Source organism: Carassius carassius, chromosome 38 (assembly GCF_963082965.1).
Source record: "Carassius carassius chromosome 38, fCarCar2.1, whole genome shotgun sequence".
NCBI lineage: Eukaryota > Metazoa > Chordata > Actinopteri > Cypriniformes > Cyprinidae > Carassius > Carassius carassius.
The window spans coordinates 4,480,558-4,497,986 of record NC_081792.1 but is presented as its reverse complement, the minus strand read 5'-3'; the positions used below and the strand labels follow the sequence as shown (position 1 = coordinate 4,497,986).

The following is a 17,429-nucleotide window of genomic DNA, read 5'->3' as shown; positions in this document are numbered from 1 at the left end:
AGCAACGCTTGCCACTGTCACATCTAAAACCAACAACTCTGTAGCAATCGGGAGTCTCTACTATCGATGGGCCAGTGGCACAATGGATAACGTGTCTGACAACAGATCAGAAGATTCTAGGTTCGACTCCAGGCTGGCTCGCTCTGTGCTTGTTTTTCTCCGGCTTATTTTGTTGTTGTGTTTTTTCTTCTTCTCCAAAATCTAGAAGAAAAGGCAAATCTCCAGGCATTCTTCTTTTTTTCCAAAAAAGACATATTCTGCACACCCATTCCGATGTCTAGGGGAGACACGGACATGCTTCGGTATTGCCATTCGTATGTCAATTTTGGACCTTGACAGACCAACGATAGACAGTTTTTCATCTAGATAATGTGAGTGCAATGTGAGTTTTCAGATGCATGACACAAGTATTTTCACCTGGACAAGAGCTTAATTACCAGTTCAAGGTATCAATTCAGCAATCACAGGACTCTGGCCAAAAAACTGAACCCCCGGGGTGAGTCAACAAACATGTCCCTTGAATGCATGTAACACTATTTAATTCTGTAAACCACACTGGCCAGATTTAATGAAAGTGGCCCACAGGCTTGTGCCCAGTTAAAGCTGGCCAGTTCCCATATGGTCTAGCAGTTAGGATTCCTGGATTTCTCCCATGCAGCCAGGGGTCGACTCCCGGTATGGGAAAGCTTGATCTTTTTTGCTTCTCTCCTCAAAAAGCCAGCACATCTTCCTGTACCAGAAGTGACTTTTTGGACAGCAGTAGAGCTACAGAACCCTGATAGGTTGAGGTTCCGATGTCTATGGGGAGTCGCGTAACATGCTTTGGTATTGCCATTCATCACACAAGCTCTCAGATAAGCTCGGCGATTAACGTGGTAATAAAATGCAGGCTGGTGGGCCAGTTGATTCTAGATTGAACAATTTCATCTCTACTCTGTAACTGCTTTACTACTTTGAAGGGTGTAATGCCATGTGGTTTTGATGTCATGGGCTTGCCATTTTGAAGCCTTATCACTAATTGCCACCTGGACATTTAGAATAAGTTGTAAACTGAGTTAAACTGAAGGAGCGAATAATCAGCAACTCTGCCGATTAAAAATTGGTCTCACTTCCATTGTTACCCTCACAATGTCATTTTTGTACCTTGACAGAGTGACAATAGGCAGTTTTTCCTCTAGATAACGGTTGCCGTGTGTGTTTTCAAATGGATGACACAAGTATTTTCACCTGGAAAAGAGCTTACTTACCAGTTCGAGGTATCAATTCAGCAATCACAGGAATCTGCCCAAATAAACTGAACTCCCGGTGTGAGTAAAAAAAACAGATCCCTTGAATGCATACAACACTATATAATTCAGAAAACCGTCCTTTTGGATAATTCTTGTTTTACCAAATGATTATCACATTGTTACAGTCGCAGACGTAAAGCAACAGGCCACTACAAGATCCTGCGCCCACACTGACCACATGTATGGAAAGTGCGCCAGAAGCCAATGGCCAGTTTAAGGTTTCCAAATCCCATATGGTCTAGCGCTTAGGATTCCTGGTTTTCACCCAGGCGGCCCAGGTTTGACTCCCGGTATGGGAACGCATGGTCCTTTTTGATTCCCTCCTCAAAAATCCAGCACATCTTCCTGCACCAGAAGTGACTTTTTGGCCAGCAGTAGAGCTACAGGACCGTGATATGTCGAAGTTCTGTCTAACACTTTGCCCCTTCGATAGCTCAGCAGGTAGAGCGGAGGACTGTAGGTTGGAGTGTTGGCAATCCTTAGGTCACTGGTCGAATGTGTTTTTTTTCCTCTTCTCCAAAATCCAGGAGAAAAGGCAAATCTTCAGGCATTCTTCTTTTTTTCCAAAAAAGACATATTCTGCACACCCTTTCCGATGTCTAGGGAAGACACGGACATGCTTCGGTATTGTCATTCATCTCACAAGCACTCCGACAACCTCGGCGATTAAAGGGGAAATAAACTGCAGGCTGGCAGCCAGTTGATTTTTGAATGAACAATTTCATCGCTACTCTGTAACTGCTTCATTACTTTGAAGGGTGTAATGCCATGTGGTTTTGATGTCACGGGCTTGCCATTTTGAAGCCTTATCACTAATTGCCACCTGGAGATTGAGAATAAATTGTAATCTGCATTAAACTGAACGAGCGAATAATCAGCAACTTTGCGGATTAAAAATTGGTCTCACTTTCATTATTAACCTCACAATATGTCAATTTTGTACCTTGACAGACCGACGATAGGCAGTTTTTCATCTAGATAATGGTTGCAATGTGTGTTTTCAGATGCAAGACAAAAGTATTTTCACCTGGACAAGAGCTTAATTACCAGTTCAAGGTATCAATCCAGCAATCACAGGAATCTGGCCAAATAAACTGAACCCCCGGGGTGAGTAAAAAAAAACAGCAATACCGAAGCATGTTACGCTTACAGAAGTGACTTTTTTGGCCAGCAGTAGAGCTACAGGACCGTGATATGTCGAGGTTCTGTCTAGCACTTTGTCCCTTCGATAGCTCAGCTGGTAGAGCGGAGCACTATAGGTTGGAGTGTTGGCAATCCTTAGGTCGCTGGTTCGACTTTGGCTCGAAGGAGGTCTTTTTTTCAAGTGCTCACCATTTTTTGGTTTGGAGCTGGCTTTCTAACAGCTGTAAGCAGAGCTTTAATTCACAATCCACAATTGGAAGCCAAAAGAGCTTTTCCGGGGGTTCGACTCCGGCTCGAAGGAGGTCTTTTTTTCAAGTGCTCACCATTTTTTGGTTTAGTAGCTGGCTTTCTAACAGCTGTAAGCAGAGCTTTAATTCACAATCCACATTTGGAAGCCAAAAGAGCTTTCCCTGACCGGGAATCGAACCCGGGCCTCTGCGTGAGAGCGCCAAATCCTAACCAATAGACCACCAGGGAGGGGCTGGTGGGCTTACCTCCTGATAACAAGGTGAGAATAAGCAGACAGCAATGCTTGCCACTGTCTCATCTAAAACCAACAACTCTGTAGCAATCAGGGGTCTTTACTATCGGTGGGCCAGTGGCGCAATGGATAACGCGTCTGACTATGGATTAGAAGATTCTAGGTTTTACTCCTGGCTGGCTCGCTCTGTGCTTGTTTTTCTCCGGCTTATTTTTTTGTTGTGTTTTTTTCTCTTCTCCAAAATCCAGGAGAAAAGGCAAATCTTCAGGCATTCTTCTTTTTTTCCAAAAAAGACATATTCTGTACACCCTTTCCGATGTCTAGGGAAGACACGGACATGCTTCGGTATTGTCATTCGTCTCACAAGCACTCGGCTTTTAAAGGGGAAATAAACTGCAGGCTGGCAGCCAGTTGATCTTTGAATGAACAATTTCATCGCTACTCTGTAAAACTGCTTCATTACTTTGAAGGGTGTAATGCCATGTTGTTTTGATGTCACAGGCTTGCCATTTTGAAGCCTTATCACTAATTGCCACCTGGACATTGAGAATAAATTGTAATCTGCATTAAACTGAACGAGCGAATAATCAGCAACTTTGCGGATAAAAAAATTGGTCTCACTTTCATTATTAACCTCACAAAATGTCAATTTTGTACCTTGACAGACTGATGATAAGCAGATTTTCATATAGATAACGGTTGCAATGTGTGTTTTCAGATGCATGACACAAGTATTTTCACCTGGACAAGAGCTTAATTACCAGTTCAAGGTATCAATTCAGCAATCACAGGAATCTGCCCAAAAAAGCTGATCCCCAATGTCACATCTAAAGCCAACAACTCTGTAGCAGTCAGGGGTCTTTACTATTGGTGGGCCAGTGGCGCAATGGATAATGCATCTGACTACGGATCAGAAGATTCTAGGTTCGACTCCTAGCTGGCTTGCTCTGTGCTTGTTTTTCTCCGGCTTATTTTGTTGTTGTGTTTTTTTTTTTTCTTCTCCAAAATCCAGAAGAAAAGGCAAATCTTCAGGCATTCTTCTTTTTTTCCAAAAAAGACATATTCTGCACACCCTTTCCGATGTCTAGGGAAGACCCGGACATGCTTCGGTATTGCCATTCGTATGTCAATTTTGGACCTTGACAGACCGACAAATAATCACCAACTTTGCGGATTAAAAATTGGTCTCACTTTCATTATTAACCTCACAATATGTCAATTTTGAACCTTGACAGACCGATGATAGGCAGATTTTCATCTAGATAACGGTTGCAATGTGTGTTTTCAGATGCAAGTCAAAAGTATTTTCACCTGGACAAGAGCTTAATTACCAGTTCAAGGTATCAATTCAGCAATCACAGGAATCTGCCCAAAAAAACTGAACTCCCGGGGTGAGTAAAAAAAAACAGATCCCTTGAATGCATACAACACTATATAATTCAGAAAACCCTCCTTTTGGATAATTATTGTTTTGCCAAATTATTATCACATTGTTACAGTCGCAGACCTAAAGCAACAGGCCACTACAAGATCCTGCGCCCACACTGACCACATGTATGGAAAGTGCGCCAATGGCCAGTTTAAGGTTTCCAAATCCCATATGGTCTAGCGCTTAGGATTCCTGGTTTTCACCCAGGCGGCCCAGTTTTGACTCCCGGTATGGGAACGCATGCTCCTTTTTGATTCCCTCCTCAAAAATCCAGCACATCTTCCTGCACCAGAAGTGACTTTTTGGCCAGCAGTAGAGCTACAAGACCGTGATATGTCGAGGTTCTGTCTAACACTTTGCCTCTTCGATAGCTCAGCTGGTAGAGCGGAGGACCTTAGGTTGTAGTGTTTTGGCAATCCCTAGGTCGCTGGTTCGACTCCGGCTCGAAGGAGGTCTTTTTTTCAAGTGCTCACCATTTTTTTGGTTTGGAGCTGGCTTTCTCGCAGCTGTTAGCAGAGCTTGAATTCGCAGTCCACAATTGGAAGCCAAAAGAGCTTTCCCTGACCAGGAATCGAACCCGAGCCGCGGCGGTGAGAGCGCCGTATCCTAACCACTAGACCACCAGGGAGGGGCTGGTGGGCTGGTGGGCTGATGGGCTTACCTCCTGAAAACAAGGTGAGAATAAGCAGAAAGCAATGCTTGCCACTGTCACATCTAAAACCAACAACTCTGTAGCAATCAGGGGTCTTTACTATTGGTGGGCCAGTGGCGCAATGGATAACGCGTCTGACTACAGATCAGAAAATTCTAAGTTCGACTCCTGGCTGGCTTGCTCTGTGCTTGTTTTTCTCCGGCTTATTTTGTTGTTGTGTTTTTTTTCTCTTCTCCAAAATCCAGAAGAAAAGGCAGATCTTGAGGCATTCTTCTTTTTTTCCAAAAAAGACATATTCTGCACACCCTTTCCGATGTCTAGGGAAGACACGGACATGCTTCGGTATTGCCATTCATCACACAAGCACTCCGACAAGCTCGGCGATTAAAGGGGAAATAAACTGCAGGCTGGCAGCCAGTTGATTTTCGAATGAACAATTTCATCGCTACTCTGTAACTGCTTCATTACTTTGAAGGGTGTAATGCCATGTTGTTTTGATGTCACGGGCTTGCCATTTTGAAGCCTTATCACTAATTGCCACCTGGACATTGAGAATAAATTGTAATCTGCATTAAACTGAACGAGCGAATAATCAGCAACTTTGTGGATAAAAAATTGGTCTCACTTTCATTATTAACCTCACAATATGTCAATTTTGTACCTTGACAGACCGATGATAGGCAGATTTTCATCTAGATAACGGTTGCAATGTGTGTTTTCAGATGCATGACACAAGTATTTTCACCTGGACAAGAGCTTAATTACCAGTTCAAGGTATCAATTCAGCAATCACAGGAATCTGCCCAAAAAAACTGAACCCCCGGGGTGAGTAAAAAAAAACAGATCCCTTGAATGTATACAACACTATATAATTCAGAAAACCGTCCTTTTGGATAATTCTTGTTTTGCCAAATTATTATCACATTGTTACAGTCGCAGACCAAAAGCAACAGGCCACTACAAGATCCTGCGCCCACACTGACCACATGTATGGAAAGTGCGCCAATGGCCAGTTTAAGGTTTCCAAATCCCATATGGTCTAGCACTTAGGATTCCTGGTTTTCACCCAGGCGGCCCAGTTTTGACTCCCGGTATGGGAACGCATGCTCCTTTTTGATTCCCTCCTCAAAAATCCAGCACATCTTCCTGCACCAGAAGTGACTTTTTGGCCAGCAGTAGAGCTACAAGACCCGTGATATGTCGAGGTTCTGTCTAACACTTTGCCCCTTCAATAGCTCAGCTGGTAGAGCGGAGGACTGTAGGTTGGAGTGTTGGCAATCCCTAGGTCGCTTGTTCGACTCCGGCTCGAAGGAGGTCTTTTTTTCAAGTGCTCACTATTTTTTTGGTTTGGAGCTGGCTTTCTCGCAGCTGTTAGCAGAGCTTGAATTCACAATTGGAACCCAAAAGAGCTTTCCCTGACCGGAAATCGAACCCGGGCCGCGGCGGTGTGAGCACCGAATCCTAACCACTAGACCACCAGGGAGGGGCTGGTGGGCTGGTGGGCTCATGGGCTGGTGGGTTGGTGGGCTTACCTCCTGAAAACAAGGTGAGAATAAGCAGAAAGCAATGCTTGCCACTGTCACATCAAAAACCAACAACTCTGTAGCAATCAGGGGTTTTTACTATTGGTGGGCCAGTGGCGCAATGGATAACGCGTCTGAGTACGGATCAGAAAATTCTAAGTTTGACTCCTGGCTGGCTCGCTCTGTGCTTGTTTTTATCCGGCTTATTTTGCTGTTGTGTTTATTTTCTCTTCTCCAAAATCCAGAAGAAAAGGCAAATCTTCAGGCATTCTTTTTTTCCAAAAAAGACATATTCTGCACACCCTTTCTGATGTCTAGGGAAGACACGGACATTCTTCGGTATTGCCATTCGTCTCACAAGCACTCCGACAAGCTCGGCGATTATAGGGGAAATAAACTGCAGGCTGGCAGCCAGTTGATTTTCGAATGAACAATTTCATCGCTACTCTGTAACTGCTTCATTACTTTGAAGGGTATAATGCCATGTGGTTTTGATGTCATGGGCTTGCCATTTTGAAGCCTTATCACTAATTGCCACCTGGACATTTAGAATAAGTTGTAAACTGAGTTAAACTGAAGGAGCGAATAATCAGCAACTTTGCCGATTAAAAATTGGTCTCACTTTCATTGTTACCCTCACAATGTCATTTTTGTACCTTGACAGAGTGACAATAGGCATTTTTCCTCTAGATAACGGTTGCCGTGTGTTTTTTCAAATGGATGACACAAGTATTTTTACCTGGAAAAGAGCTTAATTACCATTTCGAGGTATCAATTCAGCAATCACAGGAATCTGCCCAAATAAACTGAACTCCCGGGGTGATTAAAAAAAAAACAGATCCCTTGAATGCATACAACACTATATAATTCAGAAAACCCTCCTTTTGGATAATTCTTGTTTTGCCAAATTATTATCACATTGTTACAGTCGCAGACCTAAAGCAACAGGCCACTACAAGATCCTGCGCCCACACTGACCACATGTATGGAAAGTGCGCCAGAAGCCAATGGCCAGTTTAAGGTTTCCAAATCCCATATGGTCTAGCGCTTAGGATTCCTGGTTTTCACCCAGGCGGCCCAGGTTTGACTCCCGGTATGGGAACGCATGCTCCTTTTTGATTCCCTCCTCAAAAATCCAGCACATCTTCCTGCACCAGAAGTGACTTTTTGGCCAGCAGTAGAGCTACAAGACCGTGATATGTCGAGGTTCTGTCTAACACTCTGCCCCTTTGATAGCTCAGCTGGTAGAGCGGAGGACTGTAGGTTGGAGTGTTGGCAATCCTTAGGTCTCTGGCTCGAAGGCGGTCTTTTTTTTTGCCACTGTCTAGGGAAGACACGGACATGCTTCGGTATTGCCATTCGTCTCACAAGCACTCCGACAAGCTCACGGATCAGAAGATTCTAGGTTCGACTCCTGAATGGCTCACTCTGTGCTTGTTTTTCTCCGGCTTATTTTGTTGTTGTGTTTTTTTTTTTCTCTTCTCCAAAATCCAGAAGAAAAGGCAAATCTTCAGGCATTCTTCTTTTTTTCCAAAAAAGACATATTCTGCACACCCTTTCCGATGTCTAGGGAAGACACGGACATGCTTCGGTATTGCCATTCGTCTCACAAGCACTCCGACAAGCTCGGCGATTAAAGGGGAAATAAACTGCAGGCTGACAGCCAGTTGATTTTCGAGTGAACAATTTCATCGCTACTCTGTAACTGCTTCATTACTTTGAAGGGTGTAATGCCATGTTGTTTTGATGTCACAGGCTTTCCATTTTGAAGCCTTATCACTTATTGCCACCTGGACATTGAGAATAAATTTTAATCTGCATTAAACTGAATGAGCGAATAATCAGCAACTTTGCGGATAAAAAATTGGTCTCACTTTCATTATTAACCTCACAATATGTCAATTTTGTACCTTGACAGACCGATGATAGGCAGATTTTCATCTAGATAACAGTTGCAGTGTGTGTTTTTAGATGCATGACACAAGTATTTTCACCTGGACAAGAGCATAATTACCAGTCGCAGACCTAAAGCAACAGGCCACTACAAGATCCTGCGCCCACACTGACCACATGTATGGAAAGTGCGCCACTGGCCAGTTTAAGGTGTCCAAATCCCATATGGTCTAGCGGTTAGGATTCCTGGTTTTCACCCAGGCGGCCCAGGTTCGACTCCCAGTATGGGAATGCATGCTTCTTTTTGTTTCCCTCCTCAAAAATCCAGCACATCTTCTTGCACCAGATGTCGAGGTTCTGTCTAACACTTTGCCCCTTCGATAGCTTAGCTGGCAGAGTGGAGGACTGTAGGTTGGAGTGTTGGCAATCCTTAGGTCGCTGGTTTGACTCCGGTTTGAAGGAGGTCTTTTTTTTCAAGTGCTTACCATTTTTTTTGGTTTGGAGCTGGCTCTCTCGCAGCTGTTAGCAGAGCTTGAATTCGCAGTCCACAATTGGAAGCCAAAAGAGCTTTCCCTGACCGGGAATCAAACCCAGGCCGCGGCGGTGAGAGCGCCGAATCCTAACCACTAGACCACCAGGGAGGGGCTGGTGGGCTGGTGGGCTGGTGGGCTGGTAGGCTTACCTCCTGATAACAAGGTGAGAATAAGCAGACAGCAATGCTTGCCACTGTCACATCTAAAACCAACAACTCTGTAGCAATCAGGGGTCTTTACTATTGGTGGGCCAGTGGCGCAATGGATAACGTGTCTGACTATGAATAATCAGCAACTTTGCGGATTAAAAATTGGTATCAATTTCTTTATTAACCTCACAATATGTCAATTTTGTACCTTGACAGACCGATGATAGGCAGATTTTCCTCTAGATAACGGTTGCCGTGTGTGTTTTCAAATGGATGACACAAGTATTTTCACCTGGAAAAGAGCTTAATTACCAGTTTGAGGTATCAATTCAGCAATCACAGGAATCTGCCCAAATAAACTAAACTCCCGGGCTGAGTAAAAAAAACAGATCCCTTGAATGCATACAACACTATATAATTCAGAAAACCGTCCTTTTGGATAATTCTTGTTTTGCCAAATGATTATCACATTGTTACAGTCCCAGACCTAAAGCAACAGGCCACTACAAGATCCTGCGCCCACACTGACCACATGTATGGAAAGTGCGCCACTGGCCAGTTTAAGGTGTCCAAATCCCATATGGTCTAGCGGTTAGGATTCCTGGTTTTCACCCAGGCGGCCCTGGTTCGACTCCCGGTATCGGAACGCATGCTTTTTTTTTGCTTCCCTCCCCAAAAATCCAGCACATCTTCCTGCACCAGATGTCGAGGTTCAGTCTAATACTTTACCCCTTCGATAGCTCAGCTGGTAGAGCAGAGGACTGTAGTTGGGAGTGTTGGCAATTCTTAGGTCGCTGGTTTGACTCCGGCTCGAAGGAGGTCTTTTTTTCAAGTGCTCACCATTTTTTTGGGTTTGGAGCTGGCTTTCTGGCAGCTGTTAGCAGAGCTTGAATTCGCAGTCCACAATTGGAAGCCGAAAGAGCTTTCCCTGCCCGGGAATCGAACCCGGGCCGCAGCGGTGAGAGCACCGAATCCTAACCACTAGACCACCAGGGAGGGACTTGTGGGCTGGTGGGCTGGTAGGCTTACCTCCTGATAACAAGGTGAGAATAAGCAGACAGCAATGCTTGCCACTGTCACATCTAAATCCAACAACTCTGTAGCAATTGGGAGTGTCTACTATCGGTGGGCCAGTGGCGCAATGGATATTGTGTTTAACTACCGATCAGAAGATTCTAGGTTCGACTCCTGGCTGTATCGCTCTGTGCTTGTTTTTCTCCGGCTTATTTTGTTGTTGTGTTTTTTTTTCCTCTCAAAAATCTAGAAGTAAAGGCAAATCTCCAGGCATTCTTCTTTTTTTCCAAAAAAGTCATATTCTGCACACCCATTCCGATGTCTAGGGGAGACACGGACATGCTTCGTATGGCCATTCGTATGTCAATTTTGGACCTTGACAGACCGACGATAGACAGTTTTTCATCCAGATAACGGTTGCAATGTGTGTTTTCAGATGCATGACACAAGTATTTTCACCTGGACAAGAGCTTAATTACCAGTTCAAGGTATCAATTCAGCAATCACAGGACTCTGGCCAAAAAACTGAACCCCCGGGGTGAGTCAACAAACATGACCCTTGAATTCATGTAACACCATTTATTTCTGTAAACCACACTGGCCAGATTTAATGAAAGTGGCCCACAAGCTTGTGCCCAGTTAAAGCTGGCCAGTTCCCATATGGTCTAGCAGTTAGGATTCCTGGATTTCTCCCATGCAGCCAGGGGTCGACTCCCGTGATGGGAAAGCTTGATCTTTTTTGCTTCTCTCCTCAAAAAGCCAGCACATCTTCCTGCACCAGAAGTGACTTTTTGGCCAGCAGTAGAGCTACAAGACCGTGATATGTCGAGGTTCTGTCTAACACTTTGCCCCTTCGATAGCTCAGCTGGTAGAGCGGAGGACTGTAGGTCGGAGTGTTGGCAATCCTTAGGTCGCTGGTTCGACTCCGGCTCGAAGGAGGTCTTTTTTTCAAGTGCTCTCCATTTTTTTGGTTTGGAGCTGGCTTTCTCGCAGCTGTTAGCAGAGCTTGAATTCGCAGTCCACAATTGGAAGCAAAAAGAGCTTTCCCTGACCGGGAATTGAACCCGGGCCGCGGCGGTGAGAGCGCCGAATCCTAACCACTAGACCACCAGGGAGGGGCTGGTGGGCTGATGGGCTGGTGGGCTGGTGGGCTGGTGGGCTGATGGGCTGGTGGGCTGATGGGCTGGTGGGCTTACCTCCGAGAAAACAAGGTGAGAATAAGCAGACAGCAATGCTTGCCACTTTCACATCTAAAACCAACAACTCTGTAGCAATCAGGGGTCTTTACTATTGGTGGGCCAGTGGCGCAATGAATAACGCGTCTGAGTACGGATCAGAAGATTCTAGGTTCGACTCCTGGCTGGCTTGTTCTGTGCTTGTTTTTCTCCGGCTTATTTTGTTGTTGTGTTTTTTTTCTCTTCTCCAAAATCCAGAAGAAAAGGCAAATCTTCAGGCATTCTTCTTTTTTTCCAAAAAAGACATATTCTGCACACCCTTTCCAATGTCTAGGGAAGACACGGACATGCTTCGGTATTGCCATTTGTCTCACAAGCACTCCGACAAGCTCGGCGATTATAGGGGAAATAAACTGCAGACTGGCAGCCAGTTGATTTTCGAATGAACAATTTCATCGCTACTCTGTAACTGCTTCATTACTTTGAAGGGTATAATGCCATGTGGTTTTGACGTCATGGGCTTGCCATTTTGAAGCCTTATCACTAATTGCCACCTGGACATTTAGAATAAGTTGTAAACTGAGTTAAACTGAAGGAGCGAATAATCAGCAACTTTGCCGATTAAATATTGGTCTCACTTTCATTGTTACCCTCACAATGTCATTTTTGTACATTGACAGAGTGACGATAGACAGTTTTTCCTCTAGATAACGGTTGCAGTGTGTGTCTTCAAATGGATGACACAAGTATGTTCAACTGGAAAAGAGCTTAATTACCAGTTCGATGTACCAATTCAGCAATCACAGGAATCTGCCCAAATAAACTGAACCCCCGGGGTGAGTAAAAAAAAACAGATCCCTTGAATGCATACAACACTATATAATTCAGAAAACGGCCCTTTTGGATAATTCTTGTTTTGCCAAATTATTATCACATTGTTACAATCGCAGACCTAAAGCAACAGGCCACTTTTTGAATAAAGTTTATGGATATGACAAGCATGCCAAATACAAAAAAAGACCCTCTCGAGAGGATGCACCACTGAGTTACAATCACATAGAATCTTTCTTTATAGATATGTTTGCACTTATTCCTAAACTGGCAAATCCACAAGGGGCACCCAGATTTGAACCGGGGCCCTCTTGATCTGCAGTCAAATGCTCTACAACTGAGCTATACCCCCAGAGACTCTCTGGGTCATAGCCTCACACAAGATGACAGACTCACTATTGAATAAAGTATTTGGATATGACAAGCATGCCAGATACAAAAAAGAACCTCTCGAGAGGATGTGCCACTGAGTTACAATCACATACAGAATCATTCTATATAGATATGTTTGCATTTATTCCTAATCTGCCAAATCCATAAGCGGCACTCGGATTTGGACCGTGGATCTCTTTATCTGCACTCAAATGCTCTACCACTGAACTATGCCCCCACATCTTTGCAGAAAAATGCTCTTTCATTAAGCCATACCCCTACAGACTTCTGTGTTTAGAGCCAAAGATTAAGTTAGATCCTATGATTCAACAATATCAAACATTGACTCCTTCACTGTAAACTTAGGTCTTTGGTTACTCCAAATCAGAATCAACAACTCTACAACGCAAACCCTCCAAATAAGACAAGTACAAAGGAGACACCCAGATTTGAACTGTGGACGACTTGATTACAGACTCACTTTGAAATCATGTCATTGATTATGTCAAGCAAGCCAGATCCAAAACGTAGACCTATTGATCTGCAGACAAATGCTCTGTCGTTGAGCTATTACTCCGTACTGCATGAGCACAAACCTCAAAAATGAATTTATGTCAAGGATTTGTTTATTCCTAATATGCCAAGCCCAAATTAGGCACATGGAATGAACCTGGGACCTCTTGATCTGCAATCAAACGTCGTGCCATTGAGATATAACCCCGTACAGTATGAGCACAAAAAGGCAGGAAGATATGGCTACACATATTCCTAACATGCCAATTCCAAAGGGGGCACCCGGATTTGAATCGGGGACCTCTTGATCTGCAGTCAAATGCTCTACCACTGAGCTATACCCCCACAGCCTCCCTGGATCATCGCCTCACAAAAGATGACAGACTCACTTTTGAATAAAGTTTTTGGATATGACAAGCATGCCAGATACAAAAAAGAACCTCTCGAGAGGATGTGCCACTGAGTTACAATCACATAAAGAATCTTTATATATAGATATGTTTGCACTTATTCCTAATCTGCCAAAGCCATAAGCGGCACTCGGATTGATCTGCACTCAAATGTTCTACCACTGAACTATGCCCCCACATCTTTGCAGAAAAATGCTCTTTCATTAAGCTATACCCCTACAGACTTCTGTGCTTCGAGCCAAAGATTAAGTTAGATCCTACGATTCAACAATATCAAACATTGACTCCTTCACTGTAAACTCAGGTCTTTGGTTACTCCAAATCAGAATCAGCAACTCTACAACTCAAAACCTCCAAATCAGACAAGTCCAAAGGGGACACCCAGATTTGAACTGTGGACGACTTGATTACAGACTCACTTTGAAATCATGTCGTTGATTATGTCAAGCAAAAAAGATCCAAAATGTAGACCTATTGATCTGCAGACAAATGCTATGTTGTTGAGCTATAACCCCGTACTGCATGAGCACAAACCTCAAAAATGAATTTATGTCAAGGATTTGTTTATTCCTAATATGCCAAGCTCAAATTAGGCACGTCGAATGAACCTGGGACCTCTTAATCTGCAATCAAACGCCGTGCCATTGAGATATAACCCTGTACAGTATGAGCACAAAAAGGCAGGAAGATATGGCTACACATATTCCTATCATGCCAAGTCCAAAGGGGGCATCCGGATTTGAACCAGGGACCTCTTGATCTGCTGTCAAATGCTCTACCACTGAGATATACCCCCACAGACTCTCTGGATCATAGCCTCACACAAGATGACAGACTCACTTTTGAATAAATTTATGGATATGACAAGCATGCCAAATACAAAAAAGATCCTCTCGAGAGGATGCACCACTGAGTTACAATCAAAATAGAATCTTTCTATGTAGATATGTTTGCACTTATTCCTAAACTGCCAAATCCACAAGGAGCACCCAGATTTGAACCAGGGACCTATTGATCTGCAGTCAAATGCTCTACAACTGAACTATACCCCCACATCTTTGCATAAAAATGCTCTTTCATTGAGCCATACTCCCACAGACTTCTGTGCTTAGAGCCAAAGATTAAATTAGATCCTACGATTCAACAATATCAAACATTGACTGCTTCACTGTAAACTCAGGTCTTTGGTTACTCCAAATCCGAATCAACAACTCTACAACTCAAAACCTTCAAATAAGACAAGTCCAAAGGGGACACCCAGATTTGAACTGTGGACGACTTGATTACAGACCCACTTTGAAATCATGTCGTTGATTATGTCAAGCAAGCCAGATCCAAAACGTAGACCTATTGATCTGCAGACAAATGCTCTGTCGTTGAGCTATAACCCTGTACTGCATGAGCACAAACCACAAAAATGAATTTATGTCAAGGATTTGTTTATTCCTAATATGCCAAGCCCAAATTAGGCACATGGAACTTCTTGATCTACAATGAAACGCTGTGCCATTGAGATATAACCCCATACAGCATGAGCACAAAAAGGCAGGAAGATACGGCTACACATATTCTTAGCATGTCAAATGCAAGGGGGCACACGGATTTGAACCGGGGACCTCTTGATCTGCAGTCAAATGCTCTACCACTGAGCTATACCCTCACAGACTCCCTGGATCTTAGCCTCACACAAGATGACAGACTCACTTTTGAATAAAGTTTTTGGATATGACAAGCATGCCAAATACAAAAAAGAACCTCTCAAGAGGATGTGCCACTGAGTTATAATCACATACAGAATCTTTCTATATAGATATGTTTGCACTTATTCCTAATCTGCAAAACCGGGGACCTCTTGATCTGCAGTCAAATGCTCTCCCACTGAGCCATAGCCCCAAATCTTGCAGAAAAATGCTCTGTCATTGAGCCAAACCCACACAGACTTCTGTGCTTAGAGCCAAAGATTAAGTTACATCCTACAGTTCAACAATATCAAACATTGACTGCTACAAGTCTTTGGTTACTCCCAATCAGAATCAACAACTCTACAACTCAAAACCTCCAAATAAGACAAGTCCAAAGGGGCACCCAGATTTGAACTGTGGACGACTTGATTACTTGATTACAGGGACCTCTTAATCTGCAATCAAACGCCGTACCATTGAGATATAACCCTGTACAGTATGAGCACATAAGGCAGGAAGATATGGCTACACATATCCCTAACATGCCAAATCCAAAGGGGGCATCCGGATTTGAATACCCCCACAGATTCCCTGGATCATAGCCACACACAAGATGACAGACTCACTTTGAAATCATGTCGTTGATTATGTCAAGCAAGCCAGATCAAAATAGTAGACCTATTGACTTGCAGACAAATGCTCTGTTGTTGAGCTATAACCCGTACTGCATGATCACAAACCACAAAAATGAACTTATGTCAAGGGGTCGGCGCGGTGGATCGCGTCAGCGTTTACGATGGAGAGGCAGTAAGCCTCCTCTACCTTCAATGATATTATGCAACGCAAGATCACTTCGAGCTAAAATAGACGAACTTCGGATTAATACCAGAACATTAATAGATATTAATAGATATGTTTGCACTGATTCCTAATCTGCCAAATCCATAAGCGGCACTCGGATTTGAACCGTGTACCTCTTGATCTGCACTCAAATGCTCTACCAGTGAACTATGCCCCCCCCCATCTTTGCAGAAAAATGCTCTTTCATTAAGCTATACCCCTACAGACTTCTGTGCTTCGAGCCAAATAATAAGCCTTACGTAACCAAGGAAATAAAAGACTGTATAAATCGAAAAAAGGTAGCTTTTAGAAATAATGACACTATTGAGCTAAAAGTGGTGCAAAAGGAACTGAACCAACTTCTTAATAAAGCCAGAAAAAGCAAAAGGAAGTAATTGAAAGCCACTTTACAACCATGAATTAGAAAAAACTCTGGGACTCAATGAAAACTATCACTAACATGGCACCAAGTAAAGTACATATAACCACTACAGATGACCGGATGAAAGCTAATGAATTTAATGACTTTTACCTTAGATTTCAAACTCAGGATTTTAACAATGATTGCACGAGTATCCTAAACTCCATCAGCACGGATTTGAACATAGGACATGAGATAGACTGGTTACAGATACAGTCACTGTTCCAGCATCAGTGTACTAGGAAGGCTAAGGGTCAAGATGGAATCTCTGCCCGCTTACTGAAAACATGTGCGGAGGAGCTTGTTCCAGCCTGGTGCCCTATCTTTCAGCGATCAGTTGACTCTCACATCATCCCAGCCCTGTGGAAAAAGACTGTTATTATTCCAGTACCAAAGAAACCCTGTCCCAAGGAGAACAATGATTTTAGACCAGTAGCATTGACATCCATTGTAATGAAGTGTTTTGAGAAATATATGGTGTCTCGTTTAAAAACTGAGGTTAACAAAAAGTTAGATTACATTTATTCACTTAGCTGACGCTTTTATCCAAAGCGACTTACAATTGCCATATATGTCAGAGGTCACACACCTCTGGAGCAACTAGGGGTTAAGTGTCTTTCTCAGGGACACATTGGTGTCTCACAGTGGATTCAAACCCAGGTCTCTCACACCAAAGCCATGTGTCTTATCCACTGTGCTATCAGCACCTAGCTCTAGCACCACCTAGATCCCTGTCAGTTTGCCTATAAACTGGGTAGGAGTACAGATGATGCTATAAGTAGCATCACCCACCTAGTCCTTAAGCCCTTGGAGGACCTGAAGGCCTACGCACGCTTACTTTTTATATATTTTAGTTCGGCCTTCAATACGATTCAGCCAGTTATTTTACTTGAGACACTTAAAAATATGGGTGTAAGCTATTTTATTGTTGAATGGTATTACTCCTTTTTAACTAATAGGACACAATATGTTAAAGTACACAAGGCAGTCTCAGACCCCAAATCCATCAGCACGGGGGCACCACAGGGTTGTGTGAGCTCCCCTGTCCTTTTTACTATCTATACCAATGAATGTGTGAG

At 43.5% G+C, this 17,429-nt stretch overlaps 9 non-coding genes across 9 annotated transcripts; 2 read left to right on the top strand and 7 right to left on the bottom strand.

Annotated features, from left to right (window-relative positions):
- The first annotated feature begins 3,785 nt into the window (after positions 1 to 3,785).
- trnar-acg (transfer RNA arginine (anticodon ACG)) lies at positions 3,786 to 3,858 on the top strand. The gene has a single exon. It is a non-coding gene; the product is annotated as a tRNA-Arg (tRNA).
- A 1,040-nt stretch (positions 3,859 to 4,898) lies between these two features.
- On the bottom strand, positions 4,899 to 4,970 carry trnae-cuc (transfer RNA glutamic acid (anticodon CUC)). Its single transcript has one exon. It is a non-coding gene; the product is annotated as a tRNA-Glu (tRNA).
- A 4,009-nt stretch (positions 4,971 to 8,979) lies between these two features.
- On the bottom strand, positions 8,980 to 9,051 carry trnae-cuc (transfer RNA glutamic acid (anticodon CUC)). Its single transcript has one exon. It is a non-coding gene; the product is annotated as a tRNA-Glu (tRNA).
- A 965-nt stretch (positions 9,052 to 10,016) lies between these two features.
- Positions 10,017 to 10,088, bottom strand: trnae-cuc (transfer RNA glutamic acid (anticodon CUC)). The gene has a single exon. It is a non-coding gene; the product is annotated as a tRNA-Glu (tRNA).
- Positions 10,089 to 10,956: 868 nt separating this feature from the next.
- trnay-gua (transfer RNA tyrosine (anticodon GUA)) lies at positions 10,957 to 11,044 on the top strand. The gene is given in 2 exon segments: positions 10,957 to 10,993; positions 11,009 to 11,044. It is a non-coding gene; the product is annotated as a tRNA-Tyr (tRNA).
- A 105-nt stretch (positions 11,045 to 11,149) lies between these two features.
- Positions 11,150 to 11,221, bottom strand: trnae-cuc (transfer RNA glutamic acid (anticodon CUC)). The gene has a single exon. It is a non-coding gene; the product is annotated as a tRNA-Glu (tRNA).
- Positions 11,222 to 12,392: 1,171 nt separating this feature from the next.
- Positions 12,393 to 12,464, bottom strand: trnac-gca (transfer RNA cysteine (anticodon GCA)). The gene has a single exon. It is a non-coding gene; the product is annotated as a tRNA-Cys (tRNA).
- Positions 12,465 to 13,270: 806 nt separating this feature from the next.
- Positions 13,271 to 13,342, bottom strand: trnac-gca (transfer RNA cysteine (anticodon GCA)). Its single transcript has one exon. It is a non-coding gene; the product is annotated as a tRNA-Cys (tRNA).
- A 1,653-nt stretch (positions 13,343 to 14,995) lies between these two features.
- On the bottom strand, positions 14,996 to 15,067 carry trnac-gca (transfer RNA cysteine (anticodon GCA)). The gene has a single exon. It is a non-coding gene; the product is annotated as a tRNA-Cys (tRNA).
- Between the last annotated feature and the right edge of the window lie 2,362 nt (positions 15,068 to 17,429).